Source organism: Haliaeetus albicilla, chromosome 12 (assembly GCF_947461875.1).
Source record: "Haliaeetus albicilla chromosome 12, bHalAlb1.1, whole genome shotgun sequence".
NCBI lineage: Eukaryota > Metazoa > Chordata > Aves > Accipitriformes > Accipitridae > Haliaeetus > Haliaeetus albicilla.
The window spans coordinates 4,464,059-4,490,020 of record NC_091494.1 but is presented as its reverse complement, the minus strand read 5'-3'; the positions used below and the strand labels follow the sequence as shown (position 1 = coordinate 4,490,020).

At 52.1% G+C, this 25,962-nt stretch overlaps 4 non-coding genes across 4 annotated transcripts; all 4 read left to right on the top strand.

Annotated features, from left to right (window-relative positions):
- The first annotated feature begins 244 nt into the window (after positions 1–244).
- Positions 245–326, top strand: TRNAS-AGA (transfer RNA serine (anticodon AGA)). Its single transcript has one exon. It is a non-coding gene; the product is annotated as a tRNA-Ser (tRNA).
- A 1,549-nt stretch (positions 327–1,875) lies between these two features.
- Positions 1,876–1,947, top strand: TRNAM-CAU (transfer RNA methionine (anticodon CAU)). Its single transcript has one exon. It is a non-coding gene; the product is annotated as a tRNA-Met (tRNA).
- A 2,561-nt stretch (positions 1,948–4,508) lies between these two features.
- Positions 4,509–4,580, top strand: TRNAG-UCC (transfer RNA glycine (anticodon UCC)). The gene has a single exon. It is a non-coding gene; the product is annotated as a tRNA-Gly (tRNA).
- Positions 4,581–8,860: 4,280 nt separating this feature from the next.
- On the top strand, positions 8,861–8,932 carry TRNAQ-CUG (transfer RNA glutamine (anticodon CUG)). Its single transcript has one exon. It is a non-coding gene; the product is annotated as a tRNA-Gln (tRNA).
- Positions 8,933–25,962: the final 17,030 nt, after the last annotated feature.

Here is a 25,962-nt window from a genome sequence, read left to right as displayed (position 1 = left end):
CATCCCCCCCTCCCGTGGCAGGATATCCCAGATGCCCGGCTGAGGACAAGGCGCTGGGAGCTTCAGCTGTAGCCCCTGGGGTTAAGCCTCTCAAGGCCTCTGCAAGGCTGGCAGCAGGTGCCCGTCATGCTCAGTGCAGGTCCCAACCGCAAATCTTCGAGTGGAGCCTAGCCCTGAAACTCCCAGGGAGCCGGGTGTCATTGCACAGGGCACGTGATCAGCAGGGCAGAGAGGCTTGGAGCAGGTAGTTGTGGCCGAGTGGTGAAGGCGATGGACTAGAAATCCATTGGGGTTTCCCCGCGCAGGTTCGAATCCTGCCAACTACGGGGCGCAGTCCCCTTTTGGGCTCCCTGCAATTGACCACGCTGCAGCCAGCAGTGGGACTCAGCTCCACACTGTGCCTGGTGCCCAGGGAGACAGTGAAAGCCCCTTGCCTACAGCACTTGTCCTCGCTCCCCCACCCCACCCCCCCCCGAAATTCCTGGATGAAAGGGAAATCCTGCTCCCGTTGACAAGGGAGGCATGTTGGGGAAGAGAATGGACCAGTGCCGAGTACCAGCCATGACAAGTGGTCCAACGTTGTTGGCTCCTGAGCAGAACTTAAGAGCCTGATCTCACCTCAGACCTCATGCAGAACAACCCTACCAGCTGTCTGTCCTCCCTAGGCCTGAACCTACAGCAGCTCACCTCCAAAGACAGCCTGCACAGCATGGCCCTCATTGCTAAAGATGAAGGGGAGGCACCTCCTGGATCTGAGATCTTGCCAGCACTCACAAAGTGCCCCTCACTTTAGGTCTCACAAAGGCAGACTGGTGTGGAGCAGCAGGCAAGGGGTGGGGGTGGGGGGAAGAGAAGGGGCCAGCGCCAACTATGAGCTACAGAATGGGGGAGCACAGCACAGCACAGCACTGGCAGGGCAAGGCCCTCACCGCTGGTGTGAAAGGCAAGGCGCCAACTGCTAGACAACTTGCTTAGAAGAACGAACACTGCCTAGGACTAAGGGCTTTTACCTCAGCGTCAACGTCACCTGACGACCCAACCTAAACTGGTTGCAGATGATAAACCAATGGAAGACTGGTCTTTCAAAAAAGACCCGGGTATACAGCCACGGCCAGAACAGCAATCAACGTAAATCGAGTATAAAGCCCCTCCACCTGCACAGGACGTTGGTTTAGAACAATGAAGATTAACACCCCACCGAGCATCTGTCCACGCCACCTGCCCGGGAGAAGCACATACTGATCTGGGGAGCAATAGTAACTGATTAGCCCACCCCTTAACATGAGTAATTTGATTGGTCGACACAACTGTATTGTAAACATATACCAACCCTGCTTTCCTCTATCTCGGGGTCCTCCATGCATTAGGCTGGGCCACCACTACATGCACAGCCAAATTAGGAGGATTAATTCCCTTGGTAATTCTACGCTTGGTAATGCTAAGCGTCCTTGTCTCCCTCCTCGGCTGGCAAAGAACGGATGTTGACACCGGGCACAATCCCACAGCCCCCTGGGCGTTGGCTTTCTGGGCAGGGTGGCAGCCCTCCTGAGCTCGCTGGAGAGCAGCTCCCGTCTGCCCTGCAAAGCAACAAGGCTGCCCCCTCGCTCCGGGGTTTCTTCCAGTGCCTGCAGAGCCAGCTTGGGTGACCAAGAAGAAAGTCCCCATGCAGGGTTATGGGCAGGAGATGTGGGGAGAAGGGCAAGGCAAGGCCCTTGAGCTGCCCCCCCAGGCCCAAAGGAGGTGAACTTTCCAGAGAGCCCATTTTCTGGCCCGCGTGAGGGCACAGGACAGAGGAAGGGAAAGAGGCATGAGGGCTGGCAGCGCCAGGGAGCATCAGGCAGGGCCGTGGGAGGTGCCAGCAGAGGTGCTGGGGGGAGCAGAGTGGCGCAGCGGAAGCGTGCTGGGCCCATAACCCAGAGGTCGATGGATCGAAACCATCCTCTGCTAACTGGCCCTTTTTTTCCCTCCTCCTGACAGCTGCTGCCTCTCCCAGCAACTTTTGACCTGCACTGCTCTAGCTCTCTGGGCACCCATGGCCACGGCCCTCCTGTTCCCTCAGCCCCTTCTCTCTGCCACTGCCACCTTCTTTCTCCTTTGCCTTCTTAGGAGCCAGCACTCCCATAGTGCCCCTCGCCAAGGCAGACGGGTGGCTGTGGAGCAGCAGGCAGAGCTCCCCCACAAGGAAGTGGGTGGCCTGGGGACACAGGCATTTCTCCCTTCCCATCCGGCAGCTCAATCCCAACTTCCCAGCTGCAAGCAGGGACCTCCAGGAATCTGCAGGTGGGGAGGAGGAGGACAAGGCTGCTGCTACTTTGGCAAACACCAATGCAATCAGCTTGACCATCTGGGGGGTTTCTCCATCCTAGTCTGTTTGCTGCCGTGCTCACTCGCAGCTCCAGCCAGGAGCAGGGCTGAGTAGGTATTCCCAGTGGGCACTGTATTGGCCATACGTGGCTAGGTGTTGGCAGTGGTGGGGAGAGGGGCTGCTGCAGGGTGGCCTCTGTGGGGAAGAGCTAAGGGGCTGCCCTGCACCACACACACAGCTGGTTCCAGGGGCCTCCACAACACTGAGCCATCTGCAAAGCTTGTGGCACCCAGGGCACCCATGCTGGCTGGAGCAGGTGGATACTCCTGAAGGAACTGCAACCTGCGGAGAAGGCACGCCAGTGAAGACTTCCCCTGACGGGCCTGAAGCCTGTGGAAGAGCCCACGCTGAAAGAGATTTTCCTGTTCAGAAGCGCAGCATGGGGAGAACCCATACTGGAGTAGTCTGCAGTGAAGGAGTGCAGCTGAGCCTGGAAAAATTGGGAGGCATGGCGGTGTTTTCTTTGTCTTTTATTGCTCACTACAAGACAAAGCACACACATAGCCCGAGTCTTTCCCTCTCTTCTGGCTGCTCAGGACTGGAATTCAGTGCTGGACACCCACCCCCTCACTCCCACGTGCACATCAGCAGGTGCTCTGAACCCTAGACTGTACCACAGGTCTGTGCAGAATCCATGCCTGGAGCCCAGGCCTGGTTTGTCCAGTGTCCTGCTCCAACCCTGGGCAGTCCCTGATGCCAATCCACTCTCCTCACTGGCTAGTGCAGCTTGAGATCTCCTAGCAAATACCCCTCTCACACACACACACACACACACACACAAACACACAAACACCCCCCCATCGGCCCTCAAAACCAGAAAAGCACAGTCTGACAGAAATGAGCTAGGAGTAGAATGCAATGAAAACAAGACCAATCGCATTCTTGCTCTTCATGGGGTGCAAAGGGTTTCCAGGATGAGTTGCTCCTTCCGCTTCCCAGGGATCGAGGAGAGGCAGACCAGCCTGCTGTTGCCCCCATTCTCCTTTGTGCCTTTTGGGAAGATAGGAGTGACAATGACTTTCTTCCAGGACTCAGGTACCACTCCTAGTTGTCACGACCTTTCAAAGATAATGGAGAGTGGCCTCTTCTATGGGTTTTTCTTGCCTGAGTGCTTCACGTGCTGGCAGCAGGAAGATAGCACAGGTATCTGCAGGTGAGCTCCCTGCTACCTGAGTACCTGACTGGCCAGAAGCCAGAAGATTGCTTGCATGTTGACTGTGAGGTGGCCTCTGGCTCTGCAGGCATTGGGCCATCCAAAGGAATAGCGCTTGTGCTAAGCGCTCGTCTGCATTCCAGAGTGGATACCACTGCACGGTATATCTTTTTATATCCAAACACTTCTTGGTCCAAAGGAAGCAGACAGTCCCTGAGAGGGAGATCTGAGAACATGCGGGCATGACAGTGTCAAAAATGGCCGTCCGGCAATCACAAAGCAGTAGGAGAGCCCACGGGGAATGACGCTGTCAGAAGTTGCCTCTTCCCTTTGTTTAGTGAGTGGGGGCTTCCTTGCCTGATGTGCTTCTGGGTACACAGGTAGGGTTGGCTGGTCCTGGCAGCCAATCACAGGTCTGCCTGAGAGCAGCTGGGTACAACGGGGTCCAGAAATGGCTGTCAGCCAATCACAGAGCAGTAGGAAAACATGGTGGTTATGGTGCTTGTTAAGAAAATGGCAGCTGAAAGAAAATGCTGCCCCCTGTGTATGTAGGGGAAGGTACATCCTGGTCACATGTACTTCATCATTCATCAGTGCCGGCATGGGCATTCACCAAAGCAATCATCTATCACCAAAACCAGTGGCAGCACAAGGCAGGTTTTAGCCCAGGAACAGGTAATGCGTGGAGTCCTGCAACACAAATTGCTTATGGGCACGCAGCATGGAATGTGGCAGCAGGCGGCAGCTGGAGTTTCCGTAGCCAACAGCTCACAGGCAGAGAAGCACACCCAGGTGCCAGCAGGTTGAGGTCGTGTGTATGTGTGCAGGGGGCTGGAAGGAGGAGGCGGGATAGCCTGTGAAGCAGAGGAGCAGGCAAGAGGGCAGTTGGTGACCTGGCAGAGCAGGAGGCAGGCAAGAGTGGGACGTAGAGGAGCAGGAGGGAGGCCAGGCTCTGGGCTGGAGGAGCGGGAGGCAGCAGTGCATGCAGGAGCGTTGGTGGTATAGTGGTGAGCATAGCTGCCTTCCAAGCAGTTGACCCGGGTTCGACTCCTGGCCAACGCAGACCAACTTTTCTTCTGCCTGGCTCCACAGTGCCTTCCCCATTTAGCAACAGCAGGCTGCAGGGGCTGCTTTGTACCATTCTGAGATTCTCAGGCAGTGTTGAAGCACTGCAGCAGGTGCCCGGAGAACCTTGGGATTCTCCATGCCTGGGTGTCACACTCAAGTTTCAGTGGGGCTCAGGCACTGAGTCACCTGCTCTAGCTTTGGGGCTAGCCCTGCTTTAGGCAGGCATTTGGACTAGTGACCGCCTGAGATGCCTTACAGTCTACCTCCTTCCATGAAGCAACAAGTCCCAGAGAGATCTGTGCCCTCCTTCCTCCTCTGCACCATGGGCAGTAAGTGAGCCTCTTCCCCACAGGAATGGGGGAGCTCAGTCGTTGCTCTGCACTTGGCGCATCCTCTGTGCTTTCACCATGACTCTCCAGCCCCTTTCCCACAGACTGGCTCCTCGAGATCGGCACAGCACTGACCCCGAGGTTGGTGTGGCACAGCCCTCCTTGCCGAGCCTTCCCAGCTCCGAGGAGGGAAGAAGGAAGCACCCTTGTTGCCCCAGGAACCGTCCATGAGGCAGCGCTGCAGGCCAAGTGCTTGGCTTGCCATCCCCTGAGGCTCTGGAGGGAATGGAGGAAGTCACGGGGAAGGTAGACGTGTGCCTGGAGCCCTTCACAGGACATTGGCGTGCGTAGAGCCGTAATTCACTGACGGTTCCTTTGGTTGCTCCCCTGAAGGAGTGCCTTGGGCTTTGGGAGATGTGTCGGAAGTGTGCTGCCCCTGTGCTGGGTACTCCAGTTCCATGTGGTACAAAGCGCGTGTAGGAGCTGCGGTCGCCAGTCCACAGCCCTTGGTGGGAGCAAGGCAAGGGTGCTCCCAGGATACAGCTCCCCCTGCAGCAGTGCCAGGAGGAGGCTGGCTGAGGTGGGCTGGCTCTGGCAGCTGCAGGGCGCGGACCAGCAGCAGCAGCAGCAGCGGGTCAGGATGGCGGAGTGGTCTAAGGCATTGCATTCAGGTTGCAGCCTCCCTGGGAGGCATGGCTTCGAGTCCCACTCCTGACAGGCTCTTCTCTCTGGCTGCCCCCCTTCATGGCTTCTCTCTCTTGGCCTCTCTCTTCAGTGGAGGCTTCTTGCCCCTCTGGGGGCTCTGCTCAGCCTGCTGACCAGGTCTTGCTGCAGTCCCAGCTCCTGTAGAAGGAGAAATGGGCGTACCCATGCTGCCCCACCAGTAGCAGGTGGGTAGGCCTAGAACAGAATCATGGAAGGAGGAGAGCCCCTGGGGAACTCCACTTTTCCACTCTCCCCTACAAAAGTCACATTCTGCATGCCTCTCCTCTCCCCTGCAATGTGCAGCTTTTGGCATTCTTCAAACATTCACCCACAAAATCCTCTCTCCCTGCTTCCACTTCCCCCTCCAACAAGCCTTCTGGTTGGAAGGCATTTCAGGGAGTCAGAGAGTGCATCCTCCTGCTTCTGGCAGGCTCCCACCAGCTGATCAGTGCTTTGTCCTTTCGGGTCATAAAATACCTTGAGGACAGACGTTTCACAGCCTCTCTGGACCCCTGTTCCCATGCTTAGGCACCCTCCGGGTGATCATTTGTGTTTGTGTAGCCAGTCACAACCTGCCTGCTCAACTTCTGACCATGGCGCTCATCCTCCAGCCATCGCAGTAGCCTCCTGGAGTAGGCACCAGGAGGCTCCTATTAGATCCCCGCTAAGCATTTTCTTCTCCCAGCTGAGCAAGCCTTGGGTCCTCAGCCTCTCCTCACAAGGCCAGAGCCCCCTGCCCCTGACTATCCTAGGGATCCTCCGCGGAACTTGCTCCAGTTTATCATCACCTTTCCTTGGTTCCCCAGATAGTCCTTCTTCCCCCGTTTTGGAGATGGGGCAACTTTTCCCTCTCCTTAGTCATCAGGGAGCTCCTCTGCCCTCTGCTCCCAAAGCTGGAGAGCCCCTGCGATGCATCCTTCCCTCTTTCAGGCCCAGTGGCACACTCTGTTGGTGGCAATCCAGGATGTGGCATTGACCAGCAGGATTTCAACCCAGAAAGTTTCCCTGAGCTGGCAGTTCCTCACCAGCAAACACGGACAGCACCAGTGGGAAGAGGGACAGGTGGGAGTAAAGGCCTACCAGTAAGAGGCCAACAGGGGCATGGCAGGCTCTCTCCAACACTGCTGACAGGACAGAGGCATCCTCACGCAATCCCACCCCAGGTTGCACGAGCACTGGTGGCATTTTTCAGAAGAACCGCAGTCAGGAAGTATGAGCCACAGAACAGGTCCTCCTGTGCACACAGGAAGAGGAAGAGGAAGAGGGGACATGCACAGGGTGGTATCAGAGCATGCCGGAGCATGTCGGGATTGAGGGAGATGCTGAAGGAGCTGGGATTGTTCATCCTGGAGAATAGACGGTGAGGGGGCTTCTGCTATATGAAGGTAGCTCTCTGGCTTGCCAAGGCCTGCCCTGGGCCAGAAAGTCCTTGGGAGTGCAGGACACAGGAGTGGCTTGGCCTCCTGCGTGAGCCAGCCTGGCCTGAGCTGCAGCTCCCAGGGGCTGGGGAGCTCTGGGAGATCTCTGGCTGCCCATTGAAGCCTATAAGGGGGGCACAAAGTGTCCTCCCCGCAGTGTCCCGCAGGGAGGAGCAGCATCGGACGCTACAGTGGACGGAACATTTGCCGTGACCTTGGGGAAGCAAACAGTCTGGGGACCATGGCAGCCCCAGCAGGCAGTGCTGCCAGGAAGGAAACCAAGGACAAAATGCCCCGAGCAAGGAAGCTGCCTTGTGGGCACTGGCCCACACAGCCCACCGGACCAGAACCCTTTCTCCCCGAGTGCTGGGTGAGACTAGCAGAGCCCCAGGAAGACCCTCCATTGCTTGGAGAAACTTTGTCTCAGCCCCGGAAGGGACATCCCTCCTCCTGCAGTGGCACAGCATCTGCATGGGAAAGGGCTGTCCCTTTCCCCGTGCTCCAGCCCCTGGAGTGGGGGGTCCCTCCACCTCTTTGCAAGACCTTCAGAGACTGGGCCCTGCTCTTGCTGCTCCCAGACGCTCCTCCCACCCTGCTCGGTCCTGCAGATCCCAGGGATGGATGAGGAAAGCCCTCAGCAATGCTGCTTCTCCGGGACATGCTTTCAGATTTGTGACTCTGTGGAAATTTAACCCTTCTCCAGTGTCTCACGCCCTCTCTGAATGTAACTCGCCATTTGAAATCTTAGGCTTGTGCACGGCAGCCTGGTCTGTCCTGTGGGTTCAGAAGTGCCAGCTGCCAGCCCAGTGCTTTGGGCAGTCCAAAGGTACCAGGCGGTTGCGTCCTCAGTGTCCTGGGCTAAGCCTGAGATCTAGTAGAGTGTCCCCGCATGTGTTTCCTCCTGTCTGACTGCTGGGAGGAAGGGCCCTGCTCTCAACACACAGACTCAAACCCTGGCACAAGGAGGATAGCTCCAGTGCAGCTTCTCCCCACTGTGTGCATGGACCCTTGGCCAGGTGGACCCAGGGCGTGTGGGAGAGCTGCCTTGAGCTAATAGTAGAATGCACCTAAGTCTGGACCAGTCTGGAGCAGCCTCAGGAGAGAAAACCCTCATTCTCACTGAGGGAAGGGCCGCTTTGGGGCAGAAGGGGACAGCGTGTCCTGCAAAAGAGGACCGGGGTCTGAAGTCAGCCAGGACTGTCCCAGCAGAGGAAGGCAGTCCAGCTTGTGCAACCCATAACAAGCTGCCTTGGGTCCTCCTGCCAGCTCTTCCCTCTGTTGAACCACATCCCCTGCCCTCTCTCTTGGCCGCCCCCTTTGGCAAGGTCAGGAGCTTGGCTAGGACCGCAACCAAGAGTAAGGATATGTGGTTAACGGCTGCTTAGTATGAGGTACAAGGTGAGAACAGGACAGGCAATAACTTACAGAGGCAGACTGGGAGGCTGTCCAACATGGGGGTGAAGGGAGGCAGCAGCAGAGACCGCAAGTGCAAGCATGGAGCCACAGATCGCTGAGCCACGAATGTAGTCTGCAAGGTGCAACGTTGAAGAGGTTAAGCTGGAAAATTCATAAACAAGTCTAACGAGGAAAAAGCAAGATTCTCCCAGGTTACCAGCCTGGGCCTTGTAAGAGAGGGCATGCCAGGCTTGCACAAAGTGCTCTGCCACTCCCTTGAAAGATCCTGTGAGCAGAGGGTGGCCTGGTGGCCCTGAAGAAGGCTGCACTTGGTGATGCCCAGGGAGATGGAGAGACTGCCAGGCTCAGCCAGGAGCACGTGGCTCGGCAAGGGTGGCCACAGGGGAAAGACCATGCCTGTCCAGGAGGTCCCATGGTGTAATGGTGAGCACTCTGGACTCTGAATCCAGCGATCTGAGTTCAAATCTCAGTGGGACCTTGAGCTTTTGGCTTACACATTTAGCTCTCTACAACTACCTGAAGGGGGGTTGTAGTGAGGTGGGTGCTGCTCTCTTCTGTCAGGTGGCTGGAGATAGGACGAGAGGAAAGGGCCTCAAGTTGAGGCAAGGGAGATTTAGGTTAGGTATTAGGAAAAAATTCATTACTAAGAGGGTTGTCACACATTGGAATAGGCTGGCCAGGGAAGTGGTTGAGTCACCATCCCTGGAGGTATTCAAAAAGCGAGCGGACGGGGTACTCCATAACATGATTTAGTGGGCATGGATGATGGTTGGACTCGATGATCTTGAAGGTCTCTTCAAACATAAATGATTCTATGATTAGCAGCCTTGCCTTGCTGTCAGGGCAATGGTTTAATGCACTCTCGTCTTCCTTCCTTTCCTGTGCTCCCAGCCCTGGGACTGACACCAGTGCCCCTTCTGCTGCCCTGTGCCCACCAAACCTCTGCAGCTTTCTTGAGCGCTGGACCTCGCCCCCTCTCTGCTCCCTTGGTCTTGAGGGCTGCTCCTGGATGAGGGCATCCAGCAGTGGCTCAGAGAATCACACAACACCTGAGGTGGAGAGCATTGCACTCCAAGCCTGGCTCAAAGCAGCCTCAAGTGGAGGAGGCTATTCAGGGCCTTGTCTGCTTGGATGTGGGACACCTCCAAAGATGGAGACGCTGCAACACTCCCTGGGCAACCGTTTCCCATCTTTCATTACCACTGTGTGTGGCAGTACTTGTATTCCCACCCCTGTCCATTGCTTATGGTGCCATCCATTTCTCTGAGGCTTTTCTGTCTTTCTCTTGTCTGCTTGTTTATTTTTGGTGCTCTGGTATCAGTTCAGGGAGCTCCGCCCACAACTGGCAGAGCCCTGTGCATGGGGACAGACTCACGGTCATGGGAGAGAGCAGGTTCTCCCTCTGCCTTTATCCTGGGGTCGGCTGGGAGAGAGTTTACTTTCACAAGGAGCTGGAGGGGCCCAGCCAGGACAGATGACCCGAACTAGCCAAGGTGATATTTGATACCGTAGGATGTCATGCTCAGTATATAAGTGGGGGAGCTGGCGCTGGGGGGTGAAGGGATCACAGCTCAGAAATGGGCTGAGCATCAGGTTCTGCGCGGTGAGCAATTGCACTGTGCGTCACATGCTTTATATATTCTTTGGACAGCAAGCAGCCGTGTGGTGCTTAGTTGCCAGCTGGGCTTAACCCACGACATCCTTGCAGCTACGTTGGTGAACTGAGGGGGGAGGAGAACAAACCACCACGAGACTCCAGCTGTGCTGCACAAAGTCTTTAATGAGAAGGAGGAAATGCAGTGGCATGGAACAGAGACCGAGAAACACGTCTGCTGGGTTCAGGGAGGCACAGAGAATGGCCCATATCCCAAGGACAAGCTCCAGGCAAAGCGCTTGCCTTTCCCCATTCCGATCTAGCCGGTGGCAATGCCGGCCCACCAAGAGCAGGCCCTAACTCCGGCACACTCCCTCTGTCAGCAGGAGGTTCAGCAAAGCAGAAGAGAACGAGCCCTTTCCTGAGGAGCTCAGAGCAAAGCAGAGCCAGAGGAGACACGGCGAGGCCTGCAGTGCAGCGAGGAGCAGCAGGCACAGGTCCCTTCTGCGCAGTGGGATGAGGACACTCAGCCCACCTGCAAGCCGTGGCTACGCTCCTGCTGCTGCAGGATCCCTGTCTTCCTTGGTGCTCCAAAGGGGATGACCTGCTGGCTTCAGCAGTTCAGACCGCAGCGGGTGGGAGGCAGACACAGCCCTGACCCCCCCAGACCAAGGGAGCCCCCAGAAGAGATGGGAACCCCCCCGGCGCTGAGGGAGCTCCCAACAGCAGCTGACAGCGAGGATCCCACGGCTGTGCTCTGAGGGAAAGAGGTGAGGATGGGGCCCGGCAGGGTCACCACCACCGGGGAGGCCTGGATGGCCACCGTCGAGTCAGCGCAGCGGGCGACACAGGGCTCACTGCAGCTGCTTGCAAGTGGGGTTGGGCCGGAGGCGCCGCAGGGCGTTGGGAGACAGGGTCTGAAGCAAGACATCTCTCGGCGAGGGAGGCAAAGCTGAAACACAGAGCAGGCAGGGAGCACGAACCTCAATATCAGTCTGTCTGTCTTTTCCTCAGCTCTCTCCGTGGAGACTCTTTGTTTTCAAAACACCCGGTACGCCTACGTTTGCCACGACCATCATCGTGCCCTCCGAGTTGCACGGCACAGGAAGGCCGACCCACTTTTGGAATAGGCCCCAGCGCAGTGGCTTTAAAGCGCCTGTGGAGAGACTGATCATGCCCCATCTCCATTGTTGCTTTGAAGATGGCACTGGATGCCCTTGGCCATTTGGTTAGAGACGGCCTCCTGCAGGTGCACGTTCTGGTGGGCAGACCCCCCTGCAGCTGAGCCCCATGGATCCCCTTCTGCTTGAAAGAGCCCTCCTCTTCCCAGCTCTCCCCAGCCACCTCCCCCAAAAGGCAAAGAGATTGCAGCCCTTCAACAGTTGTATGGCAGGGCAAAGCTGAGGCAGCCCAAGTATCAGCCTCAGTAGCCACCAAGACAGCAGTTCAGCTCAGAGAGAGAGAGATGGAGCGGACTCAGGCTTACCTTGCTCCTCGAGGAAAGGGAGGCAAGAGTGGAGGATGCAGAGCCTGGAGCAGCGCAGGCTTTTATGCTGTGTCCCAGAGCCCTGGGGGGGGCCACAAACATTCCTTGCTCATGAAGCATCTCAACACCTAGTAGTTGCAGCTTGCCGAGGCCTCTCTGGTGATTAAGCCCTTGCCTCTTTCACCTGAAATGTTTTGCTCCCACTTCATACCACCTAGAGTCATAGAATGAATCATAGATTCATTTTATGTGGAATGGAACTTAAAGATCATCTTGTTGCAAGTCCACCTGCCATGGGCAGGGATACCTTCCACTAGATTATGTTCCACTAGATCAGGCACTCCAGCCTGGCCTTGAACATTTCAGGGATGGCGCATCCACAACTTCTCTGGATGACCTGTTCCAGTGTCTCACCAGCCTCACAGGAAATAATTTCTTCCTAAAACCTAATCTAAATCTACCCTCTTCCATTTTAAACCATCACACCTCGTCCTATCACTGCACTCCCTGACCAAGAGTCCCTCCCACCTTTCCTGAAGGTCTCTCAGGAGCCTTCTCTTCTCTAGGCTAATCAACCCCAATGCTCTCAGACTCTCCGCATAGGAGATGTGCTCCAGCCCCCCGATCACCTTTGTGGCCCTCGTCTGGAACCGCTCGAGCAGGTCCATGTCTTTCTAATGCTTTGGGCCATAGAGCTGAACACAGTGCTCCAGGTACTGTGGAGTAGAGGGGGAAAATCACCTCCCTCGACCTGCTAGCCACATTGCTTTTGATGCAGCCCAGGATACAAATGCTTTTCTGGGCTGCAAGTGTGCATTGCTGGCTCATATTCATCCACCAATACCCCCGAGTCCTTCTCCACAGGGCTGCCCTCAATCCACTCATTGCCCAGCCTGTATCCGTGTTTGGGATTGCCCCAGCCCAGCTGCAGGACCTTGCACTTGGCCCTTTTGAACTTCATGAGGTTTGCATGGGCCCACGTCTCTAGCCTGTCAAGGTCCCTCTGAATGTCATTCCTTCTCTCTAGAGTATCGACCACATCACCCAGCTTGGTGTCATCCACAAACTTGCTGAGCATGTGCTCAATCCGACTGTCCATGTCCTGGGCACAGATGTTAAATAATACTGGTCCCAGTACAGACCCGTGAGGGACACCACTCGTCACTGGTCTCCACCAGGACATCCATCTGTTGACCGCAGCTCTTTGAGTGCGACCATCCAGCCAATTCCTTATCCACCAAGTGGTCCACCTGCCAAATCCATGTCTCTCCATTTTAGAGACAAGGATGTTGTGCAGGACAGTATCAAACCCTTTGCACAAGGAGATGACGTCAGTCGCTCTTCCCTTACCTACCAATGTTGTAACCTCCTCGTAGAGGGACACTAAGTTTGTCAGGCATGATTTACCCTTAGTGAAGCCATGTTGGCTGCCGTCAATCACCTCTCTCTTTTCCATGTGCCTCAGCGTAGTTTCCAGGAGGAGCTGCTCCATGGTCTTGCTGGGCACAGGAGTGAGACTGACTCGCCTGCCGATCCACAGGTCTTCCTTTTTTCCCCTTTTAAAAATGTTTCCCCTTTTCCAGTCACTGGGAACTTCACCAGTCTGTCGCGACTTTTCAAATTTGATGGAGAGTGGCTTAGCAACTTCATCTGCCAGTTCCTTCAGGACCCTCGGATGCATCTCATCGGGTCCTGTGGACTTGTGCACATCCTTAGGTGGTCTCAAACCTGATCTTCTCTTACGGTGGGTGGTACTTCATTCTCCCAGTCCCTGCCTTTGGATCTGTGATTTGGGTGGCATGGCTAGAACACTTGCTGGTGAAGACCGAGGCAAAAAAGTTGTTGAGTACCTCAGCCTTCTCCGTGTCGGTTGTAGCCAGGTCTCCCGTTCTGCTCATCATGGGGGGTGTACAGTTTCTTTCATCTTCCTTTGTTGTCTTATGTACCTGAAGAAACCCTTCTTGTTATTTTTCATGTCCCTAGCCAAGTTCAGCTCCAGCTGTACCTTGCACTCCACAAGTGGGCCACCAGGAGAGTGTAGTGAGGGGGCCTGCACTGGTGAGCAGATCCTAGGGTTATGGGGTGAGGTCTGGAGATGGACTTGAAGTCGATACCAGGATTAGGAGTGAAGGCTCCCTCTGGGATTTACAGTGAAAGCTGTGCTGGGACAGACTTTCCCTCCTCCTTCCAGCCCTTCTGCCTGGAAGGGGTTTCCAGTAACTGCCATGAAAGGGAAACTGATTTTTCAGTTGTTACTGATATCTGTTACTAAAACAGTATTACTAAAAGAGTAATACTGTCATGCATATCCTGCGTAACGGATTCCATTTCTGATGAAACTGCTGCCAGCTGTGTACAATTCCCAGTCCAGATTGTCTATAGGTACATCTTTCAAATCCTCTCGACTGGAGTATACATATTCAATGGTAGTCAGGCAATCATGTTCCAGTTGTCCTCCTTCCTGTACAGAACTCAGAAAAACTGCAGGATTAATTAAGTTAGTGGTTTTCAAAATCACATCATCTTGTTCCATTAAAATTACCTGGTACTTCATCATTCTGCTCGGGGATAGCCAGTGGCCCCCCTTTTGCTCCAACACTGATATCACCATATGTGGCACATATACCACCATCATTCTTCCCAAAGTCAATTTTCGAGCCTCCTGTATTATCATCACAGTGGCTGCAACAGCTCTCAGACAAGCAGGCCAGCCCTTACTTACAAAGTCCAGTTGTTTGCAGAAATATCCAACCGGTCATTTCCAACTCCCCATCTTCTGGGTCAGCACTCCCAGTGCAATATGTTGTTTCGCGCTGTCGCACGCCGGTCAGAGACCGGGGCGAGGTTTTGCTCGTATTCTCGGGAACAGAATTAAGACTCAAAACAGGGTCAAGCACCAAGTAACTTTATTTGCCTAACGACAGGTTTGCAAACGCAAGGGAAAGAGAGGGGGGGGGAGAGAGAGAGAGAGAAAGAAAAGAAAGAAAGAGTTAGTTGCAATAGCTACCACCACGGATCTGCGGTGTCCCGACAGTCCGATTGGTCTTCAAGTCCGGTTGGGGAATGTTCCATCCAATGTCGGTCGTTTCTGCTCTTTTCTTGGGTTGCCTCGTTGTATATTCATTTTTCTTCTAAGAATCGCTTAGCATATTCCAAGAGCTGTTCTGCTTAACCACACCTACCACCCGGCAGTGGTGCGCATGCCCAATACCGTCACTGGGGGGTCTCAAGGAGTCTTAGGTGGTCTTTCTTCCAGACCCCGGGTCTGGGCGCATGTGCATGGGTTAGGTTAAAGTTTCTTAGAATTAGTTCCACTTCAGGCTCCTAAGAAGACAGGAAACCTCTGGTCTTGCGGTCCCGACTGTCGCTCTGTTGCTATGGCAGTGGTGTCAGTTGGTGGTTTGATGTTCCAGCAATGTTGAGACAAACAACCGACACAGTCTCTTACACTTGTGTACAAATAACTGGAAGTCTTTGGTCAAATCCGGAAGTCCCAAAGCTGGTGCTGTCATCAGAGCCAATTTTAAATTCTGGAAAGCTCTCCGCTGATCTGGACCCCATTCAAATGGTGGACCTTTAAGAGCTTCGTATAATGGTTTAGCTAACAGACCATAGTTCATTATCCATAGCTGACACCACCCAGCCATTCCCCAAAAGGTTCTCAATTCATGGGTATTTCTCAGCTCCGGGATACTGCAAATTGCTTCTTTGCGGTCTGTTCCCAACTGTCTTTGCCCTTGTGAGATTTCAAAACCCAGGTATATCACAGTCTGGTTTGCTATCTGGGCCTTAGTTCTAGAGACTTTGTATCCGCTCAGCCCCCAAAAGTTTAAAAGATCAGTTGTTACCTTTATACACGCTGGTCTTTCTTCTGTCGCTATCGGTATGTCATCTACGTACTGTAGGAGTAAATGTCCAGGTTTGGGACCATCGTGTTTCCACGTCTCAAGTTCTTTTGCTAATTGGCTTCCAAAAATTGTTGGACTATTCTTGAATCCTTGCGGCAACCTCGTCCATGTCAATTGTGGGTTTCGTCCTGTTTGTGGATTTTCCCACTCGAAAGCAAACAATTTTCGACTTTCTTCTTCCAGGGGTATACAAAAGAAAGCATCTTTCAAATCAAGCACTGTAAACCACTGATTACTCTCTCTTAAGGCTGTTAAGAGCGTGTGTGGATTGGCCACCACAGAATGTATGTCTTTCATTATCTGATTTATAGCCTTTAAACCTTGAACTAGTCTATATTCTCCTGACGTTTTTTTCACCGGTAAGATTGGAGTATTATATTCAGATTCACGCTCCTCCAAAATTCCCTATTCCACAAATTTATCAATTAATTTCTTGATTCCCAATCTAGCCTCAGGCTTAATTGGATATTGTTTTAGTCTTACTGGCTTCACATTTTCCTTCAATTCCACCTTTACAGGATGTGCCTGCCGTCTTAGATTTTCCAGGTATCTCTGTGTTCCAGACTATAGGTATCACAGCATCATCAACTTCCTGTGGCATCTCCTGAATTTTGACCTTCTCCTGTATCATCAATATTTCTCCTGGCTTTGATTCTGGTGTTTTTAAAAGAATGTCTCCTCCCCCAACAACTACCCGTGCATTTAATTTGGATAACAGATCTCAACCCAACAAGGGTGTCGGACATTCTGGCACATACAAAAATTCATGTGTAATTGCCTTATTTCCAAATTTTAAATGTCGGGGTTGAAGGAATGGTCTATTTTCCTGTTTCCCAGTGGCTCCAATTATGTTAGCTGTTTTATTTCCCAATTGCCCTTTATAAGTATTCAAAACAGAAGATACTGCTCCCGTATCTACTGAAAATTCAACTTTACCATTTCCCAGCTTAATTGTAAGCAGAGGCTCAGCTGGGTTCCCCCTTGCAGCTTCTTGCTGACTTGTTTTCAGTTTAGGGCAATCCTTTTTCCAATGTCCATCCTCCCTGCAGTATGCACACTGATTCATCCCTAGAGGTGCATTTGGTTGCCAGTCACCAAAATTTCTAAAACCTCCTCTTCCTCTAGCTCGTCCTCTTCCTCTTGCTGCATTCCCTGTTAAAACAGCTATTAATCTACTGTCTCTAATATTTTCTTTTCTTTTCTTTTCTTTTCTTTTCTTTTCTTTTCTTTTCTTTTCTTTTCTTTTCTTTTCTTTTCTTTTCTTTTCTTTTTTCTTTTCTTTTCTTTTCTCTTTTCTTTTCTTTTCTCTTTTCTCTTTTCTTTTCTTTTCTTTTCTCTTTTCTTTTCTCTTTTCTTTTCTTTTCTTTTCTTTTCTTTTCTTTTCTTTTCTTTTCTTTTCTTTTCTTTTCTTTTTTCTTCCTTCTCTTGATTATTATAAACTTTCCATGCCGTTTCTAACATTTTATTTAAATTTCTTGAGTCCTCTCCCTCCAATTTTTGGATCTTTCACCTTCTAACAGGCACTGACTGTCCCATAAAAATCAAAGCCAATCGTTGTTGTTCTGCCTCTGTTTCCAATTTTAAATCAGTGTATTTCCTAGCAGTTTCCTTCAGTTGTTCCAAAAACACAGAGGGAGATTCATTTTTGTCTTGCTTTATCTCATATAATTTAGACCAATTCAAAGCTTTTGGCATTGCATGCTTTACTCCATACAATACCCATTTTTGGTATCGAGTTAACCTTCTCCTGTGTACAGGGTCATTCAGATGCCATTGGGGATCTCCTGAAGGAAAACTCTCTTCCAAAGTTCCAGAGAGCGTTTCATTCATATATGCTGCCTCTGCTTGTGCTTTTCCAGTTTTTAATACCATCTGGTTTTCAGTACTATCCAATAAACTATCGAATGTTACCTGTAAATCATTCCAGTTGGGGTCCTGAGTTCTAATAAGTGTTTCTACGACTCTTCCCACCCTCTCTGGATCTTCTCTATACACCCCTGCTGCCTGTTTCCATGCCATCAAATCCATGATAGAGAATGGGACTTTTACAGACACTGGCCCATGTTGTCCCAGTCCCTGTCTCAAGGGGGCTAACAACTGAGATTGCTGTCTAGTTCTCCAAGACACTGGGGTATGAATTACTTCTTCTGGTGTTTCATCCCCCCCGTCCCCCATTCTATTGCTATCCAGCTCCATTATTCTTCCTGATTCAATACTCCTTTCCCGTGCATGTGAAGGAGAGGAATCTTGTTCCTCCCTCGGTGGGGCTATCTCCAGTTCTAACTCGGTTCCATCCTCTCTCGGTACCGTACATCTAATGCACCTCTTTCCAATATCGCAAGCCGAACAACAACTCTTAGTTTTCTTATTTTTCTGAAGTCAGTGCCGTCACCAGATTATCTCGACTAATTAGCTTACATTCTTTTTGCCAATCCGCTCTCTGCCTCAGATAAAAGAACAAATCGACATATGGCGCTTCACTCCATTTACCCTCTCTCCTACAAAACAACATTAACTGCAATATAGTATTATAACTCAAAGTTCCGTTCGTTGGCCATTTTTCCTGATCTTCCAAAACTTACAAAGGCCACCAATGATTACAGTATTCAATTATCTGACTTTTACGTAAATCATCATGTAATTCACCCCAATGTGCCAATAAACATTCCAATGGTGATGTTTTTGGTATCTTTTCAGCAGCACTTATATCTCCTGCAGTCTTACTCTTAAACAATTTTGCTAATGCCATTATACTTATATCAAAGATCAGACAGTAAATACCAAATGTCAAATACCAGACATCAGCTATCAAATACCAAATATCAAACACTAAATATCAGATATCAAATACCAAACAAATACCAAATGACAATTGTCCCAAATACACAAAGTCCAACCCAGCAATAGCTTTTGCTTATGACTTTCGGGCAGACGCCTAGGCTTCCAGTGCAAACGGGTACCCTCCGAGCCCCAACCCTGCAAAGCTTTTGCTGTGCCTTACAGGCAGGCATTCCAAACGAATTCCAAAGAAGTGCCTTACCCTTTTTCCAGGGAACGTTGCGAGGAGCTTTGTGAGTCGAGGGCGATGGTTCTCCCCAAGAATTCCTCGGTGCCAGCCGGAGTTCGATCAACACTTGATCTTGTCCAGTCTCACTCACAAGCTCCCATCTGGGTCACCAAAAACTGTTACCAAAATCTGGAATAAAACTCCTTAACACCAATGTGAGGTTAAGAAGCAGGCACTTCGTTTATTGCCGCGCTGGATGCACGGGGGATAATTCCACCTAGCGTGCATGCCACAGCTTCAGCACAAACGGGTTATATGGAGTAACTAATTAGATATTAATCAGATTAATATACATATGCATAAAAATTATTATTAGTGATTATCATAGTACTGCCTACATCCGATCACGCACAATGACGAATTCATTTGAATCGAAGGGCTGCTTTCACAACCACCGACCCGTTTGAGATTCTGTTGGCTCTCCTTGAAGTCCTTGTTCTTCGATCTTGAAGCCTAACGCAATTTCAGTCACATGTGGTCAATTTCAGCATTGTTCTCATCTAGCGTACAGGAACATCTAGTCATAAGAGCAAAGAACTGCAAAACTTATGAGAAAATACTAGTTAACCACTTGACTACACTTTCGTCATTACCTCTATTAGCTAGTCCCCTGGCTACACTTCTGCCTATTGTTTCAATCATAATGTTAGTTCTTAAACACAAAATTTGATAGAAAATATACGAGGTTTCTGTGGTTATACCTATCATGATTCATTGTACCTAACACAATTCCCTATAGTTACAATTTTAACTTGTAAGTACAAACCTGATTTTTTCTATTGTAACTCTCTGGGATTTACAGTGAAAGCTGTGCTGGGACAGACTTTTCCCTCCTCCTTCCAGCCCTTCTGCCTGGAAAGGGTTTCCAGTGACTGCCATGAAAGGGGAATGCAGAGCAGGTGGCATTGCATGCCCACATCCAGCTCAGGCTCTGTGGCATTTCTCTCCAACACCCCTGCCAGGACAGAGAAACCCCACGCCATCCCACTGCAGGCTGCACAAGCACTGGTGGCATTTTTCAGGAGGACCACGGTCAGGCAGTATGAGCCACAGAAGAGGTCTTCCTGTGCACACATCTATCAGGAAGAGGGGACGTGCGCAGAGTGGGATCGGAGGGTGCCAAAGCGTGTGGTGACTGAGGGAGATGCTGAGGGAGCTTGGTTTGTTCAGCCCGGAGAGGAGAAGGTGAGGGGGCAACTGATTGCAGGCTTCCACTGTGTGGAGCATGGTTTGTAGAGAAGGCAAAGGCAGTCCCTTCCTGGACAAAAGTCAGCTGGACAAGGCGGCAAGGATCCTCCACTGTCTTTGCAGTTAGCCCTGCACTGAGCAGCAGGATAGTCTACACACCTGCAAGTGGCCTGCCAACCGTTTTCCTAGGACTGCATCATTCTTTGCAGCGGTTGCTGTTTTAAATAAAACCCTTTGATTCACATAAACCCCATGCAAATCATAATTAGAGCCTAAGACCTGATGTTCTCTTTGTGTGTGGTTCTTGGTGGGTGGGGGTTATCCATAGGAGACAGGGCTAGTGTGGGTAGGTTTCCTGCTCATGCAACAATCTCAAGTCATCGTCCTGGGGAAAAGACTGTGTGCAGTAAAGGGCCTTTTCAGCAAAGCCTCTGTGCTTGGCATCCTTGTTAACTGGGTTGAATAAAAGTTTTCATGTGGTCCGTATAATGACACCTCAAGGATGCCCACTTCTCTCTCTCATTCTCAGCCTGGTTGTTTCACCCCACTTTTAAAACCCACCTAGTTCTAGGTTTGATCTGCATGAGCCAAGAGGTCTGAGTGTGCTCCATGGCTCCTAGGAGAGCACAAGGGCTGGGTTTGTACAGGCAGGGCACAGCAACTGCTCTGCATTTCCCTTTCAGTGACTATAGAGCTCTCTGGGCTGGAAGGAGGAGGGGAAGTCTGCCCAAGCACAGATCTCGCTGCAAATCCTGGAGGGAGCCTTCAATCCTAATCCTGGTATTTACTTCCTGTCCATCTCCAGACCTCACCCCATGCCCCTGGGGCCTGCTCACCAGTGCTGGCACCCTCACTGTCATCTCCTGGTGGCCTACTTGTGGGCCTGGGAGGCTCAGTTGTGAGAACCCCTGGCTGCTAGGGTGGGCCCCAGGCCTCAAGCCCCTTCTCAGGTGAAAGCGTACCTGGATACGTTGGATACATGGTTGGAGTGAGTCATCTCAAATCTTCCTTTCCAGCACAAGCTCATTGATGAAAGCTGAGGGGAAGGATTGTTGCCCTTCCTTTGGCACTGCAGAGGCTACATCTGGATTGGTGTGCCCATTTTGTTTTGATGCAGGCTGAAGCTTCCTGGCCAACACCTCTCACACACACACACACACACACACACACGTGCGCGCGCGCACACACACAAGCATACACACCCACAAAAAGAGGAGAGCAGAGTCAGACAGAAATGGGCTAGGAATAATGTAATGAAAACAACAATCACCTTCTTCTTCTTCATTTGTCTGGAAAGGGTTTCCAGGATGAGTTGCTCCTTCCCCTTTCCAGGGATCGAGGAGAGACTGGACAGCCTGCAGTTCCCCAGGTCCTCCTTTGTGCCCTTCTGGAAGACAGGAGTGACTTTGACTTTCTTCCAGGCCTCAGGGAACTCTCCCAGTTGCCATCACCGTTCAAAGGCAATCCGGAGTTTCCTCTTCCAGAAGTTCTCCTTGTCTGAGTGCTTCCGTGAGCTGGCAGCAGGAAGACGGCACGGGTATCTGTAAGTGAGCTCCCTGCTACCTGGGTACCTGACTGGCCAGAAGCCAGATTATGGCTTGGATGTTGACTGTGAGGTCGCGTCTGGCTCCGCAGGCCATCTGCAGGAACATGACTTGTGCTAGGTGCTTGCGTTCTTGATAAGCAGCAGCATGCACATTTTGGGCTGTGTGCTTGTGAGTTCCCTTCCGCCTCATGGCCTGCTAGGCCAGCAGCAGGCATGTGGTTTGCATTTTGATCTTAAGGTCACTTCTGTCTCTGCAGCTGATGGGCTGGAGTAGGCTCACGGCAGCTCTAGGGGCTTGTGAGGTCACTTGTGCCTGAATACCTGATAGGAAAGAAGGAGGCACGTGGCTTGGATGCTGATTGCAAGGTCACTGGTACCTGAGTAGCAGACGGGCCAGTGAGAGGAATATTCCAGGCAAGTGAAGAACTGCAGTCTCCCAACAGCTACAGGAAGTTGTGTAAGGAAGGAGCCACACTCTCCGGAGAGGGGTGCTGCAAAAGGGCAAGATTAACACTAAAAAGTTGCAACAAGGGAAATGCCAGCTGTCTCTGTGGGAAAATAAGTGACAAGGGGCACGGTGCAGCCCTGGAAGAGCTGCCCAAGAGACAGTGACCTCTCTGACAGTGGCAGTGTTGAGAAGTTGATGGGGCAAGGCCCAGAGCTTCCTGAGGTAACTGGGAAGTTTGGTCTGCTCAGAGCAGGCAGTCGTCCCATAGGACCTCCAGAGGCCCCTTCTAACCTTCATTATTCTGGGGTGCACTGAGTCTCATGGGCCCTTGAGCAGCCACTGAAAGGCAATGCCATGGAAGGCTGCAGCAGCATGAGATTGCACAGAAGTACCAGTTGTTTCACGAATGGTGCTACAGTGTGTAGAAATGTCCTTGAAGAAAGCAGCACTTTGGGAGGAATGAGGCTATAAGCTCTGCTATCCCTGGCACGCCTGAGGCCAGGGCACTGTGTCCACTGAAGTCCACAGCAGGGTGACTCACGTTTGCCTGGAGTTCAGGGTTTTCCCCAACTCTTCCACATCACGATGACTCCCAGGTGCTCTGGGAGACTGATCCATTGTCTCTTTGTAGTTTGAAATGCGTGGAATGGGCCACCCCATCCCTCACCCAGGAAAAAGGGCTGTGAGCTTTTGGCTCCCTGCCCTGAGCCTCTCCTCAAAAGCAGGCCATCCAGGCCTCTGGCCTCTGGGATGATCTTGCTGAGCAAAACAGGTCAATTTGGGCGTGGGTCTCTCTCAGGGAAGGATGCAGGCATCTCTTTGATCACAAAACCATGCTGTGGTAGAGCCTGATGAGTGTAAGCAAGGTCCTCCTGGCTGTCGCTCTGGCCCACAGGGGTCTTCCTTCCAGCCCACAAAGGACTTCCTTTGACGTTGAGCTTTGCCACATCCCTGGTGAGATGAGGCTCTTCTCCCATATGGGATTGTGCAGTCTTGACGTTCTGCTTAAACTTACTCACAGTCTCCTGTGTGTCTACTAGGTGTTGAGATGCTTCATGAGCAAGGAATGTTTGTGGCCCCCCCAGGGCTCTGGGACACAGCATAAAAGCCTGCGCTGCTCCAGGCTCTGCATCCTCCACTCTTGCCTCCCTTTCCTCGAGGAGCAAGGTAAGCCTGAGTCCGCTCCATCTCTCTCTCTGAGCTGAACTGCTGTCTTGGTGGCTACTGAGGCTGATACTTGGGCTGCCTCAGCTTTGCCCTGCCATACAACCGTTGAAGGGCTGCAATCTCTTTGCCTTTTGGGGGAGGTGGCTGGGGAGAGCTGGGAAGAGGAGGGTTCTTTCAAGCAGAAGGGGATCCATGGGGCTCAGCTGCAGGGGGGTCTGCCCACCAGAACGTGCACCTGCAGGAGGCCGTCTCTAACCAAATGGCCAAGGGCATCCAGTGCCATCTTCAAAGCAACAATGGAGATGGGGTATGATCAGTCTTTCCACAGGCGCTTTAAAGCCACTGCGCTGGGGCCTATTCCAAAAGTGGGTCAGCCTTCCTGTGCTGTTCAACTCAGAGGGCACAATGATGGTCGTGGCAAACGTAGGCGTACCGGGTGTTTTGAAAACAAAGAGTCTCCACGGAGAGAGCTGAGGAAAAGACAGACAGACTGATATTGAGGTTCGTGCTCCCTGCCTGCTCTGTGTTTCAGCTTTGCCTCCCTCGCCGAGAGATGTCTTGCTTCAGACCCTGTCTCCCAACGCCCTGCGGCGCCTCCGGCCCAACCCCACTTGCAAGCAGCTGCAGTGAGCCCTGTGTCGCCCGCTGCGCTGACTCGACGGTGGCCATCCAGGCCTCCCCGGTGGTGGTGACCCTGCCGGGCCCCATCCTCACCTCTTTCCCTCAGAGCACAGCCGTGGGATCCTCGCTGTCAGCTGCTGTTGGGAGCTCCCTCAGCGCCGGGGGGGTTCCCATCTCTTCTGGGGGCTCCCTTGGTCTGGGGGGGTCAGGGCTGTGTCTGCCTCCCACCCGCTGCGGTCTGAACTGCTGAAGCCAGCAGGTCATCCCCTTTGGAGCACCAAGGAAGACAGGGATCCTGCAGCAGCAGGAGCGTAGCCACGGCTTGCAGGTGGGCTGAGTGTCCTCATCCCACCGTGCAGAAGGGACCTGTGCCTGCTGCTCCTCGCTGCACTGCAGGCCTCGCCGTGTCTCCTCTGGCTCTGCTTTGCTCTGAGCTCCTCAGGAAAGGGCTCGTTCTCTTCTGCTTTGCTGAACCTCCTGCTGACGGAGGGAGTGTGCCGGAGTTAGGGCCTGCTCTTGGTGGGCTGGCATTGCCACCGGCTAGATCGGAATGGGGAAAGGCAAGCGCTTTGCCTGGAGCTTGTCCTTGGGATATGGGCCATTCTCTGTGCCTCCCTGAACCCAGCAGATGTGTTTCTCGGTCTCTGTTCCGTGCCACTGCATTTCCTCCTTCTCATTAAAGACTTTGTGCAGCACAGCTGGAGCCTCGTGGTGGTTTGTTCTCCTCCTCCCTCCGTTGGCTACGCGCTCTGCAAGGAGGAGCACTGGCTTCTGTCCCGATCTTACCAGCAGTTGTGGGTGGAGCTCCCTGAACTTACAGCAGAGCACCAAAAAGCCTCAGAGTCATTGAGCATGAGTCTGTAACCTGGTGATCACGGCCCTGTGGGGCCAGTTGCCAAATTGTTCATTGTGAAAGTTAATAGAGACCTTCTGAATTAACTTTTCAGTCCTCTCAATTGTTGTTCACAAAATCATACGGGAAACAGTCATGGCACTTCTCTCTTTCATTGGTGTTGTGGAAAGAAACTCCAGGGGATAGGTATGGAGTGGAAAGGAGAAAAGCCCTTCTTTTCATGGCTGGACGTAGGCAGTGTGACTGCAAGATGGGGTTAGGCTGGGCATTTCACTAAGGACCTGAGCATGCACAATCACGATCCCCCTCTTCGTAACTCCACCTACTTGTAGAACTGCTATTGGCAGAGCGGGAGTCTGTAAATACTGTGCTAACACGCACCCCACATACAACCCCACTGTCCAGATTGGGTTTTGACTGTCAGCACAGCAAAACCATGCTTTTTGCTTTAAGCAACCCTGGAATCAGAGACTTGAGAAGCTTTGTCCCCTTTAGGTAGAGAGTCTAGCTGTGAGAGGCTCCTTGTGGTGCCCTTGGCCCACAGGCTGTAAGCTGCAAGAGAAATGAGAGTGTCTCAGTTCTTACTTACCAGGAACATTGTTACATCCAGGTCCAGTAAACTTCAGGATGCCTCTGCAATGCCGGAGCCTGGACAGGTTAGGTCAGCCTCTCCAGGGTGACTTCAGATCTGACAGACAGGCCTCTGAGCCATTACATAAGGAGCAGGCCTCCTGCCACCACACAGCCCAATTGCATTGCTGGCCTCATGAAGCACAGCCTGTCCTGTTACAAGCGGCGACGAAAAATTGTACACCAGCCCATGGGTAATCCAATCAAAGTTTATTGAAGCAAGCGGCAAACAGGCAAAACAGCGCTGGGCGGCCGGGGAGTCTCCGCTCTACCAACGGCGCGCGCCCCCCCCCCACCTTCAGCGTCCCCTTTTTATAGTTTTTTTGTTGCCAGGTTAGAGTCCAGAGTCTGGGCCCACGTGGGCTTGTTTAGTATCTTCTGCGATTGCACGCTTTGTTGCTGGGGGAGTCCTGGGATGAAGGCTGTAGTCTTCTTCTGTGTTTCTTGTCATCTGGAGCATGCGTACTGTAAAATACCTCCTTATGAGGCATTGAAAGCTAATACAGCTTGTTCACTTAGCAAGACATTGCAGTTACAAAGTTTCCAACCACACCTGCTTGCAAAGGCTAACACGGCCTTGCAAAAACGAACACATTGTGCAAGGCTTACAGAACCGGTTTGATCAACAAACACGTAAATTTATCACAATCCCCCCTTTTTGTTTTCATCATTTTGTTGGTCAAACTGGATTACGGTTTCTCGAGCTAGAGAAAGAATGGGAGTTTCTCTTTCACCAATCTTGGCTTCCTCTAAGTACTCACATTGCCTTCTTAATAACATTAGGTGTGCAGCTTCTAATCGATTTTTTACTAATCCAATAACTCTATTCAATATACAAGGTCCAAAAGTTAATATCAACATTAATACAGCTATTGGTCCTATTATGGTTGACAGCAAAGTAGTTAACCAAGGGGATTTGGTAAACCAGGATTCATACCAGTTCTGCTGGGCTTCTCTTTCTCTTTTCCGGTTTTCTAACCCCTCTCGTAATTTTGTCATG